Below are 13,296 nucleotides of genomic sequence, written 5' to 3'. Positions count from 1 at the left end.
AGCTTTTGGCCCTGCAGTCCTCTTTCTGCCACTCAGCTGGGTCACATGGGCATGTTACTAATCTCTCTAAACCTCAATTTCTGAATTTGTGATATGCATATAATATGAAAATCTACTTTACAGGATTGTTGTAATGATTAAATGATATAATGCATATGAAGTACTTAGTGCTTGCTCAATGTTAGCTATCCATAGTGATAATTTAGAAGACATTTATTGAGCATCTACTATATGCCTGGTATGTAGGTGTGTAAAAATTCAAAAGCAACTCTTTCAACAGAGATTGAATTCAGTTTTTGGAGAGTTTCCAGAGTTGAGATTAGATCTAAAACTTTGGCTCTGAGGCCAGTGCTCTTCCTGCCTAATTCTGTGCCTGATTCGTTGGCTGTCTCTTGTGTACCATATTAAAGCTAGTCTGGTTTCAGGCACCTTTAAGTGACACCTGTGTGCTGAGTCACAGTGGATTCAACATGTTTTAACTTAAAACCCAAAGTGAGTTATGTTTGGTTCCTCGGGTTTGAGCAAGTTATCTCTGAGGATAAAAATTGAAGGATAGGTTTCTCTTTTGCTTTATATCATCTGGATTGTTTTGCCTGATCAGCTGAAACTGAGTGAGATCAGAGGATAGGCATAGTTAATTTCTATTCCAGTGGATCATATTCTGAGGATACACCTGCCTTCTACTTTGGTATGTACCTTTTATTGTATTTTATTAATTTTTAAACTTTTTATTTTGTATTGGAGTATAGCTGATTAACAATGTTGTGACAGGTGCACAGCAAAGAGACTCAGCCATGCATGGTATCTACCTTCTGAAATGATTTCAAAAGGACTCTGTCTTTGCATGAACGAACTTGTTTTTCTGAGAGATACTAAAAACATTACACCCTGCCTCTTTCCCAAAAAGCACCCAGCAAGTGTGCTTACAAGGAGCTGAGTGTTGCCACTTTTCATCTCTCTTTTGTACCTTTCTTTCAAACCCTATCTTGAAAAGGAAATGATCACTGACTGAGAATTTGTCTTTTCTTTATCGAATTGTTTCTCTAGTCATTGAAACTTGCATGCCTTTTCTGAGCTTGTAATAGTTCTCTTTGTAATACATATTATAATTTCATAGATAACTAGTTTGGCAGAAACTTCTGGATGTGATTATTGTGTTTGTGAAAACATAATAATCTCACTGAGCAGAGTCTTCTGGTAGTGAAAACAGTGAAATTAAAGCAATAGTCAAAGTAGGAATTGATAGATTGCTTTCTTTAAGTGTTTTGACAATGTCTTTTCGCTTTTTTTTTTTTTGGTTATAAGTAGTTTGCCTATTTTTGTTGCAAGAAATATAAAAATGACTTTTGTTGCTGGTTATTCTGTAAGATCAAGGAAAATTGCTTGTTCTTGCTTTGAGTATTACTATGTGTTGATTGATTTTTACTACTCTAATTATTCCTGTCTTGGCAGATTTTTTTAAAAACAGCTTCATAGGGATATAATTTACAAGCCACAATTTTCACTTATTTAAAGTGTACAATTCGGAAGTTTTCGGTATATTCACAGTGTTGTTTTTGTAAATTTTTACTAGTATGTTTTTCTTTTCTCTTTCTACTGTGTGTGTCTACCCTGCCTCCATATTACCATACCTTTAACAAATTTGGTTAATGCTTATAGTTTGGGGCAGATGTAGGTGGCATAACAAGAAACTCTTGGAAACTACTAACTTAAGGCACTTCCTGATTACTCTATGGCTTTTTATTAACTTTATATTAGTGCCATTTTAAATGCTGAATTGATCATCTGTCAGCTATGCCTGTGAGTCGTTAGATCCAGCCTGTTTGTCATCTCTCCTATTCTTCTTTCCCCTAACCCTCACCCTCATACACATCCAGTTTAACTTGTTTACCTTAAATATTGCGTTGTTTCTCAAAGGTGGCAGGACTGAGCTCTGATGGTTCCATGAAGGCACTACTCTATGTCCCTGAGACTTCTCTGGAAATCCTTATTGTCTACAGTAACTTTATAAAGAGAGCAGCGCCAGTGTTCTATTTAGCCTAGTATCTTTTTTATTTGGGAAACCACCATTGGTTAGTTGGGGAGTAAAAAAGATAACCAGTTGAAAATAATGTTACTTATCCTACAAAATCCCATTTTGAACAGCTCAAAATTATTGTCATTGAATACTTTTTAGCTCCAGGACTCCAGCATTGAGAGTGGGAAGTGAGAGGTGGAGGATGGGGACTTTGAGATAAAATCGAAATGCCTTAGCGTCATCTGCCCTTAACCCTATGCCCAACTACACTGTACTTTTTTTCATTTTCTGAAACCTGTCATGATTATGCAGATAAAATATAGTGGTTAGATTGAAGACATATTTAGAATTTGACAGGACTTACTGTTTGGATATAGAGAGTTAGGGAAAGAGTATGGCTGCAGATGAATTCCAGGATTTGTTTTATGCAGCTGGGTAGATGATGTTCCCAGTTCATTTAGGAAGGAAACCCAGAACGAGGAAATGTTTTGGGATTTGGAAGATGATGATTCTATTTGGAAAATATCAAGTTCACCCAAGTGGGACATTCACAGGTAGTTGGGTATATAGATTTGAAGCTTAGGAAAAAGAATAAGGCTGGAAAGAGTTTCCACAAGCCCAGTAGACACCAGTGACTAGGAATACAGAGATGGCTCCTTGTTCAGGGAGCTCCCACTCTTCCAGGGGAGACAGAGGGCAAGTGGGGAGGAATGGGTTCAACAGCAGTATCACCTGGGAGCCATAAAAACACCAAAGAAAGGAAACAGGAGTGTGTGTTGTCACCATGTATTGCCATGAATGAAATCACCCCTGACAGGTAAGAAGAATCTGAAAGGAAGATCATGGGACCCTGAATACTACCAACATGTAAAAGTTGAGCAGAAGAACAGCCTCCAAGAGGATTACATCTCAGTGGCTGAAGACAGAGGAAGAAAACTAGAAGAGTGTGGGAACATGAAAGCCAAGAGAAGAGACTCTTCAGGAGGGCGTCAAGCAACAGAAAGGTTACGTGAGATAAGAATGGAGACAAAGGCAAAGTGGAAAAGAATGTTCTCAATGGACTCATCTAGATGTGTTAGAAGCACTGAGGAGAGTCATCTGAACCAGCCTGCAAGGACAGGGAGGTTTCCTGAAGGAGATGGCACCTGGGACAAAGAATGAGTGACAAGAGTTAATTACACAAAGAAGGAAATTGGAGTAAGGCAGACTCCAGAGGGAGCAGCCTGTTGGAAGGCTGAGAGGTCAGAAAGCATGAAACATGTGTGGTTCAGTCTAGCGGGGAAACAGAAATCCTTCAAAAACTTGACTCAAGTCACAGCGAGAGAGAAGTTGAGTGGAACATGTATGTAATTGAGGTGCTTGAGAATATTGTAAACAGCAATAGGAAAAAACAGGAAGCAAGAGAGGGTGATAAGGGAATTGATTAATCAAGTAATGAGAGGAGGGTTGGAAAGAAGCACAGGTGGGAGATAGCAGATATGGAAGGGAGGGCATTATTCTGGGGGTTTAATGGGGAAGGAGGTAAATACATGGGTGAGATGGAGAGTAATGAGAGTGTGCTTTACACAGTGAAGTAAATTATGGGAGATCATTTTGTTTCCCCAGCACCCATCATGGTGCTCAGCATATTGTGGTTGCTCCATAAATACACGTTGAGTGAATTATATCATCCTGAGTCGCTTGAGAAACCCACAAAGAGGCACGCCTACACAGCAAGACGGCTTGCCAGTCTGGCTGGCACACGTTGACTCTCTCCAATTCACCGAGGTTTGGCAGCCTATCTTTGTCTGCCATTTCTTGTTAGCATTAATGCAATCCATGTGCTTCTCAGGGGTGTCGCAGAATTAGGTGTCATTAGAATAGCTCTGTTCCTTAGCGACATTCATAAGAGCAGCTATTTCTTGAGTGAAGACCAAACTAGTTCTTTCCCTGTGAAGCTAGCAGTCAGTCCACATGTACTGAAGAGTCTGCCTGCAGCTGAGACAATAGCAACTTATCCTGCCTGTCTGGTCATACTCCTTACACATTTGGACATGGTTCACAGATGCATTATATGGAATGAATCTGGCCCAGAAACAGACTTGTGCTAGCATGTGGAGTATGAAAGAGGCCTCAGTTCTAGTCTTGCTTCTGCTTTCTCTGTGGGATCTTGAGCTTCTGTCTTCTTCTCAGTGCATCAAAGGATGTGAAGCCAAATGATTACCATTACTAGAATGGTAATTACTAGAACTACTAGATTCTCATGTGTACTAGAAGTCACTGACCAGGGTTTGTATCCACTGGTTTCATCAGTCCAAAGATTGTATCCTCAGTTCTTGATTTCATTATTCACTTTGTTTTATGTAAAAAAAGTAAGAAGGCCAGTTTTTAATAACAGCAGCTCACAAGTATCTAGCACAAATTTGGTCCAGCTATTATTTTTAGTATTTTATGAGAAAAAGTGAAAGTGAAAGTCACTCAGTTGTGTCCAACTTTTTGCAACCCCATGGACTATACAGTCCATGAAATTCTCCAGGTCCAAATACTGGAGTGGGTAGCTGTTCCCTTTTTCGTGGGATCTTCCCAACCCAGGGAAGATCGAACCCAGGTCTCCCGCATTGCAGGCAGATTCTTTACCAGCTGAGCTACATGTTTACTGACTTAATCCTCACAATAATCCAATGCAGTAGGCATTACTATTCTCCCCACTTTATAGATTGGGAAATTAAAGCACAGAGAAGATAAGTTACTCACATAGGTTCACACAGCTTATAAGTGGTGGCATGGACATTCAAATTCAGGTGTTCATTTGACTCTACTGCGCTGCATCTCAGCTAGAATCCAGGTGGTAACTGGGCCAGGTACTCAGGTGTTTCCCTAGTAGGAAGGCTCCTCTGTATCTCTTTTCAGTCTGAAATATCTGTTCTCTGTCATTTCACTGAGACTCATATTTAAGCCCTGGCCCATGCACACTATCGGAGAAGGCAATGGCACCCCACTCCAGTACTCTTGCCTGGAAAATCCCATGGATGGAGGAGCCTGGTAGGCTACAGTCCTTGGGGTCGCTAAGAGTCGGACACAACTGAGTGACTTCACTTTCACTTTTCCCTTCATGCGCTGGAGCAGGAAATGGCAACCCACTCCAGTATTCTTGCCTGGGTAATCCCAGGGACGGCGGAGCCTGGTGGGCTGCCGTCTATGGGGTCGCACAGAGTCAGACGCGACTGAAGCGACTTAGCAGCAGCAGCAGCAGCAGCGTACTCCTTGTATTTGCATAGTTTGAGGATATCCACCCTTTCTCCGAAAAGGTAACCATACTTCTAAAGTTGTCATATAGTTATTTACTTGATTGCTTTTTACATCATACTTCTACATACATTTCTGTTAATAGACAACATACAGGATTATTTTGTTTGTTTTTAATTCTAAATACAAACTGTAAACTGACTTTGTTTTCACCAAACTTTGTGCTGATACGTTTATTTTCTCTGCTATATAGTATTGATATCTTATTTAAAATATAACCCAACTATCCATTCTCTGTCTTTTCCAAAATTTTATAAATTTTTTTAGTCATTATTTCAAACTTTTGTGTATGTGTCTCATTTTCTCTCTAGCCTGACCTCCTGGGACTCAAATTACATAATTGTTAGATCTTTTGGTATCATCATATAGGTCACTGAGGCTCTGTTCATTTTTTAGAAATCTTTCTACCACTTTGTCTGTTCTTCACTTTGAATAATTTTGATGACTCAGTCTTCAAGTTCACTGATTTTTCTGTCATTGCCATTTTGATGTTAAGCCCATCCATGGGCTTTCTTTTTTGCTGAGCTTTTCTACTTGTTCATTCATCAAAAACACATTTGACATCCTAGTGCATGTTATGATATTTGCCTTAAAATCATTGTCAGTTAATTTCTACATCTCAGGATGAGCCTCCATTGATGTACTTTTCTCCTCAGAATGGATCACATTTTCCTGTTTCTTCTTTGTCAAATAAGTTTAGATGATATTGTAATTGATATATTATAGACTCTGGATTTAGTTATGTTCTTTGCAAAGAGTTTGTTTGTTTTAGGAGGCAGTTAACTTGGTTGGAGTCATACTTCGCACTCTGTATTTCCTGTGGTGAGCAGCAGCAGAAATCTCTACTGAGGTCATTGTAGTACTCTCTGAGTTCTTTGGAATGTACTCTTGCATACATGGTTCAAGGGTTGGCCTAAGCAGAACTTGGTGCTCCCTTTGTGTGACTGTCTCCTTTCCACAGTTTCCCAGTTTACTTTTAAACTGTTGTAATTGCCATTAAAACTGTTTCCTGGTTCTTTGAGCCAGTACAACTATGGATTTTCTTTCTGAGTTTTAGTCATCCCACTTGGCCTGGATTAGGTGGCTATACAGTCCATTGGGTCGCAAAGAGTCAGACACGACTGAGCGACTTCAGGTTCATTTGGACAAAAATAGTACCTTTAGTTTCTTCCCTGTGTTGATCCCTTTCCAGTTGCTGCTTGCTTTCAGTTGTTTCTTAGTCAGTTATGTTTTGTCCAGAATTTAGAGTCATCATCTGTGGGATGGCTGACCTAATAGGGCTACACCTGTATTACTAAAAGCTAGAAGGTATGAGCCTGAATAATTTTTTATATGAAATTTCTTTTTTTGTAGTTTCCACAGTTTTATGTGATTCCTTTTCAGAACTGCTGGGTATGCTTCTTCTAGTCTCATTTAAACAGCTTGTGCAGCTCTTTGAGGCTCTGCATTTTTGTAGGAGTCTCACTTCTAGGTCCCTGCCTCTCATAGTCCTAGGATCATTTCTCCTGATAGTCACATGGGGACAGAAAAGTAATCTCAGACCCTTTATTTATGATCAAAACCCTTTGGGCCTCTTCAGCCTCAGTTCCAGTGTAGCCATCTGACCTTATTTCTTCACTGTTGGAAACTGGAAGCTTGTTCTCATTATTGGTTTTGGTGCTGCTGCCTCTTTTTATCCTTGACTAAGTATTTTTAAAAATTGATCTGCAATTTATTCAGCAATTCCATGTTTGTAGTGGGAAATGGGCACCTGCATTAGCTTAATCCATTTTGTTTTCAGACAATTGTAGTATTTTCTATGTTGTTCTTAGTGGGAAACAAATAGACCATCCCCAGAATACAACTCTGGCTGCTAATTCCTTTACTAATGAGGGAACTGAGTTCTAGTATTGATATATGGAGTTTGGACAGAAGACTTGTAGCCCTTAGAATAGCTAAGGGCATAGAAGGAACTAACATTGTTTCAGCATATACTATGGCCTGAGCTCTGAGCTATTCACATCATTTAATTCTTGTAATTCCTTACTTTACTAGTATTACCTCCACTTTACACATTAGATAATGGAAACTTCAAAGAGCTATAAATAACTTGTTTTTCAGCCTAAGGAGAATTAGAATTCAAGCTATTTGACTCAAAAATCACATACTTTCTATGGTATTCTGCTGTCTCAACAGATATTTTTGTAAGTATATAGATGATTAAAAAATTGAGATTTTGCTATGTTTACCGCTAGTCAAGACAAAAGTTTGAGAGCTCATTAGCACTGTAGAATGTTTAGAGGAATTTACACAGGTGTTTGCCGGCTTCATTCTTTTCATGGGTGAAATTCATGGGTTATCAGTGAAAATGCTTTCCGTGCTGCCTCACATTAATGGAGGTTGTTTGCCAATTCTTTGGAGGGAAGTGAAAAAAAAGGAATCATAGAATTTTAGACAGCTGGACAGAATTTTAATGATCAAGTCTATATGTGAGAACATAGTTTCTTCAGTTAAACAGGACTGCCATCATAAGATGCACAGAACAGTTTTGAGAAAAAGAAGCAACAAAAATAGAAATGATTATATGAAAACTCTTGAGTTAATATCTATAGTTTTTTGGTCAACATGTGTCATCAAAAACAACACTGTGCTCATTAAAAAGAAATGTTTACTGTTCTGAGCCAGTGAAGAAATTTTTTCTTAAAGTGACCTTAATAGAGATTAACTCTACCGTGGGAAAATGTTTATCTTGTTCATCTGTTGGTCACCCACTGAATCATTGGTGTTCTTAATCTCCCTTTGTAAGAAAAATGTTTATGTTAATATCATTTAACATAATTTATCAGCCAGAATGGAGTGTGTTTCTATAAATTTATGTGCAGTTAGCTTCCTCTCCTGAAGACCCATCACAATGCATGCATATTCTATTCTTGACCATAAAAAATTGAGTATTCATTTAACATTGAAGGATATTATTTTTGGAAGTCTGACCACAGTTTATAGCAGTGTTAGCTACCTTTCTTTTTATAAAAAAGAATGTTTCCTTTGGGATCCTTACTGGATTTAAGTCAGTTTATTGGCTGTACCAAGTCTCTCACTCATCATATCTAATAAGCTTATTAACAAACTTTGGAGTCAGGAGGGTCCTTCTTATGTTTTCTCTTCAATACAAACGTTGATATATGCATTGTGACTTATAGAGGCAGGAACAAATCTTATTTAGATATTGGCTCCGAATCATCACCTGAATACCCTTTGCATTTGGGCTAGGTTTTACTTTCCTGGTTGGAGTTCCTTAGAATGTGTTCTTTTCTCTGACATTTAGTGGTGCTGAAAGAGGAGTTTTCCTTATAATGATGTACTTGCTGTAAAGTCCTAAATACAGAGAGTTGCTTGTTAATTTCAGTTTTTACGTGGGGAAACTGAGTACTAAAGTCCAGGTTAGTAAGGCAAAGATAGAGCAAACCAGGCAGCTGACTCCCATCAGATTGCTGTGTGACCCTGAGCAAGTCACTTAAGCTGTCTGTGTCCTCAGTTTCCTTGTCTGTATAAAAGGATATTAGAATAGAACTCTCTCCATAGGGCTGTTGTGAGGGTAGGTTGAATTAGTGCATGCAAAACACCTGTATTACTGCCTGGCACATGGTAAGCACCATTCGAGTTTACTTTTTATTATTACCTTTAACTTCAGCATAAAATGAATTTCTGCAAGAGAGGAGATGGTTCAGTGGTTCATACTGGTTCTAACACTATCTGAACCCACGTTTCCTGGATAATAGAACCTGAGAGCAGCAAGAGGGAGAGGGGAAGAGAAGAGAGGCAGTGAAGTGTCGAAGGTGGTACATTCCTTGGCTGGCCATTGCTTCACAAAAGTCAGCCACTGGCTTGGTCGCATAGGACAGTTTCCACATTGGCTGTTTTGTAGCAGTGTGCTCAGCACAGTCAGGTGAGGAGAGGGGAGAGGAATACATCTTCCATTCTCACAGATTCTGTGGCTTGGTTCCCCATTCCCCCTTTGCCCCTCTCCCTGCCTCCCCCAGCACACATGCACAAATCCTGAGGAAGCCAGGTTCTAGCCATTGGTACTGTACTTCCTCAGAAGCCTCAGAATGAACCAGTCCTTCTGTCAGTCTAGCCAGTGGTGGGTGGAGCCAGAATGCTGGAGCTATGGTAGCTCCTGCTAGGTTGCACCATGGAGGCTGTGTGGAGGCCCTGCCCTTAGCCAGGAGGAAGTCAAGATGACTGGTGGCATTAGGAGAAGAGGTAAGAGTGGTGGTGATGGGCATCTCTAGTGAGCTAGTGGCAGAGGCCAGGGGGCCAGCCCCACCATTCACATCTGTGCACCCTCAGTAAGCTGCTGTGGCTCCACGTCTTTGATTCTAAATGAGATTTTTTTGAGGATAAGTGATTCATGTAATGTGCCTTCAGTGCGTGGCTTAGAGTTGTTGTTATTTAGACACTGAGTTGTATCCCGCTCTTTTGTGACCCCATGGACTGTAGCCCGCCAGACTCTTCTGTCCATGGGATTTCCCAGGCAAGAATACTAGTGTGGGTTGTCTTTTCCTTCCCCAGGGGATCTTCCCAAACTAGGGATGAAACCTGTGTCTTTGGCATTCACAGATGGGTTCTTTACCACTGAGCCACCAGGGAAGTCCTTGGCTCAGAATAGGTGCTCAATACATGACAGATAATATTTTCCTATCCACTCATATTTGAAATAGACATTGGTTTCTCTTAACATTTGTATTTGCCTCTGGAAATGAAATATCTATTTGAACTCAAAGATATAACGGAGATGAACTAGAAAAAGCTGATATCACTACAAAGAGGGTAATATTTAATCCTAGAACGTGTCAAAGGAAATGACTAAGAAAACCTGAGGCAGAGAACAGAGGCCATCAGAGAGGTCAAAGGATTTAGGGAAAAATCATGGGAACTGAGAAATTATTTTCCTGCTGAAACTTGCTTTTGTAATTGTAGACTCATTTTTGTTTTTAGCTAGGGAAAAAGAAAAGAGAACATGGGTTCCAATTCCTGTTCTGTGGACACAGGGAGTGAGATGTTTTGGCACCATCGTCTTCAATCTTGATACCTCAGGGGAGAAAAGCAGTCAGTGTTAGGCCAGATATTTATCCAAGGCTTACTATGATGCCACTGGAGTTTGAGTTTAGTACTTGAAAACATTTATGATTTTTGCATTTCAGGGAGCATCAAATCATTTTGTACAAATCCTTGTTGTGTAAAATGTTTGGGGGGGATTATGTAGTATGGATCTGCCAATTAATTTCATCAAAATGAAAACTCTTGATATGAAACCAAGAAAGAAGGATGAGTAAGTGGGAGATTTCTGGGCTCTGGAGACTTCAAGACCAGATTAGATATGAAGCTCAAAAGGAGGATAGTGTTTGGGAAATAAACTTCCATCTCTGGGAAACATGTAAGTAATAGCAAGTCTGTCCTGTTTGCATTTTACAGAGGAGAACCCATGGAGGCTGTTAGTTGCCCAGATTACACTGATAAAGAGGGAAGAATGAACTTAGGTCATCTGACCTATCCCCTACACCACTGACATTTAATTATCTGTTCATGGTTCAAAAAACCCTCCAGTGATATTTGTGTAACCGATGTTCTTAAAAAAATTCAAAGATCTAAGTAAACATTGAGTTGGGGTTTTTTTTCAATATTATTTTCTCAAAATATATAAACTGGAATGTAAAATATGATAATACCATTTACTTTATTCAAAGTCAGCTAAACTCAAAAAATTTTTATCCAAGGCTTACTGTGTCACCAGAGATTGAGTTTAGTACTTGAAAACACATTTATGATTTTTGCATTTCAGGGAGCATCAAATCATTTTGTACAAATCTTTGCTGTATAATATGTTTGGGGAGGTTATGGACCTCCCCAATTAATGGGGACCTACCAATTAATTTCATCAAAATGAAAAATGGGAAGACAAGAAATTCCCATGACTTGGTTTGGTTTTAAATGATCTAATTATAGTTCACTTCATATTCCTCTGTTGTGATTTTTGATTTAGAAATCCATTGCGTTTATTTCCCTTGGTAACCAAACATCACATATTGAAAAAAAATACGGGGGCAACTTTCTAAATTAGAAAGAGAAGCAGGAAGTAAATCACCATCATCTTCACAAAACAAAGTTGAGATTTTTTTTATTATTACTATGCCGTTTTTCATTGTTTTATTCTAAGAGTGTGCAAAGTAAGGAGTACAAGTGTCCATCCATCCTGCCATTCCCTGGTTCCACTTCTGGCTGGTTAAGGAGCTGGACTTTGGAGTCAGACCAAGCAAGTTCAAGTCCAACTCTATCACTTCCAGCCATATGCCCCTGGACAAGCTGCCCACCTCTCATCTTAAAAATGGGAGTGACAATAGGACTCGGTTCCTAAGGTTGTTGTGAGGAGTCACTGAGGGCATACAATTAATCTTTTTGTATAGTGCCTGGCATATAGTACATATTCAGCCAACATTAGCTAATGTTAATATTTATTTTAACATTAATAGTTGTAGTTAATATTATTATTCTTGTAGTTTAGCTAAGGCAATATTTATACACGAATCTGGTAAGGAAAATATCTGTTCTCTTTGATGTTCAGCTTTCCAATCATGTTGAAAATTAAAGATCAGAAAACTCTAAATTTCTCTGATTTCACCATTAGATAAGTGTAGGTAATTATAATTAAATGTTCCCTGCAAAGATGTTTAATTCTAGTATTTAAAACCAGAAAAAAAAAAAAAGCAAAACCATTTACTTCCCGAATTCAGACGCAAATAGAAATAAAACACAGCTGCTGTTATCACTCTATGGGCTCCATCTCTACTTGGTACCGAAAGAGATAATGATCTTGCAGTATATTTATAAGGAGGTAACAAAATCAATTACATTATCTCAAGTGTACACACTGAAGGCTTTATCCTGTTACTGGTTAAAATAGGCTGTAACTGTGACAACTGCTCACCCACCATTATAGATTATTTCAGATGAAAGAAAATATGGGATAATGAATTACGATTTGACAACATAAGAGTGTCAGTGGCCTTGCAGCTTGATATTCAAGAATAAAGCCAGCAGTACAATTGATGGACAAAAAGTCAACACAAAGCAACCATGCACTCAAGTGAAGGCAGTGACAGACGAATAATTTGGTTCTTTTTCCATTATTAAATGGTAAGATCTTCAAAAAAGCCTGAAAGTGAAAAGTGAAAGTGAAGTCGCTCAGTCGTGTCCAACTCTTTGCGACCTCGTGGACTGTAGCCTACCAGGCTCCTCCATCCATGGGATTTTCCATTCAAGAGTACTGGAGTGGGTTGCCATTGCCTTCTCCAGGGGATCTTCCCGACCCAGGGATTGAACCCAGGTCTCCCGCATTGTAGGCAGACGCTTTACCATCTGAGCCACCAGGGAAAAAAGCCTGAACAAACCTACAAAGCCTTTGGGTCAGCTGAATTTCCTTGGAACCTTGTAAAATATTATGAACCGTAAAAATAAAGGCTAAGACAAAGTTAAGGAGAGTGTCAGGTTATGTTGTTTCCAAAATTGTAAGGACAGTGGAGCCAATGGGATCCCTTCTAAGGGTGGTTAAAGCAGAAAGTATGTATTGTTATAGAAGTTCAACTTATATAAATGACTAATTTATAGACATTCAAGCCTATAAAATAAAATTAATAATTACAACCTTCTATAACTAAGTCCATGAGATTTCAGAGCCAGACAAATCTGTTTTATAAATTCAACACTGACACGACTGAAATGAGCTTAGGTAGATTCTTTAACTAAATAATCAAGGTTTTGAATGCAAATTATTCAGACTAATCATCATGGACAGTAGCCTGCCAGGCTTCTCTGTCCATGGCAGTCTTCAGGCAAGAATACTGGAGTGGGTTTCTATTTCTTCATTCAGGGGATCTTCCTGACCCAGGGATCAAACCCCCGACTCCTGCGTTGCAGGCAGATGCTTTACAACTGAGCCACCAGGTAAGCCCATAAAA

At 39.1% G+C, this 13,296-nt stretch overlaps 1 protein-coding gene across 10 annotated transcripts in view; it reads left to right on the top strand.

Moving 5' to 3' along the window:
• Positions 1 to 13,296, top strand: part of PLD1 (phospholipase D1) — a 214,146-nt gene that overhangs the window by 71,805 nt on the left and 129,045 nt on the right. The window contains exon 1 of one of the 10 annotated variants that reach the window (XM_081570922.1): positions 12,341 to 13,282. The exons of the other annotated variants lie outside the window; for them this stretch is intronic. The gene's annotated coding sequence lies outside the window, so the exon portion shown is untranslated. Of the gene's footprint in view, positions 1 to 12,340; positions 13,283 to 13,296 lie in introns of those variants that run through there. 10 annotated transcript variants of the gene reach the window in all.

The sequence above is a fragment of the Giraffa tippelskirchi genome, chromosome 2 (genome assembly GCF_054371585.1).
Source record: "Giraffa tippelskirchi isolate mGirTip1 chromosome 2, T2T-mGirTip1v1.2.pri, whole genome shotgun sequence".
NCBI classification, from domain to species: domain Eukaryota; kingdom Metazoa; phylum Chordata; class Mammalia; order Artiodactyla; family Giraffidae; genus Giraffa; species Giraffa tippelskirchi.
Note: the sequence above shows the minus strand (reverse complement) of the source record. Positions and strands in the feature narration are given on the sequence as shown.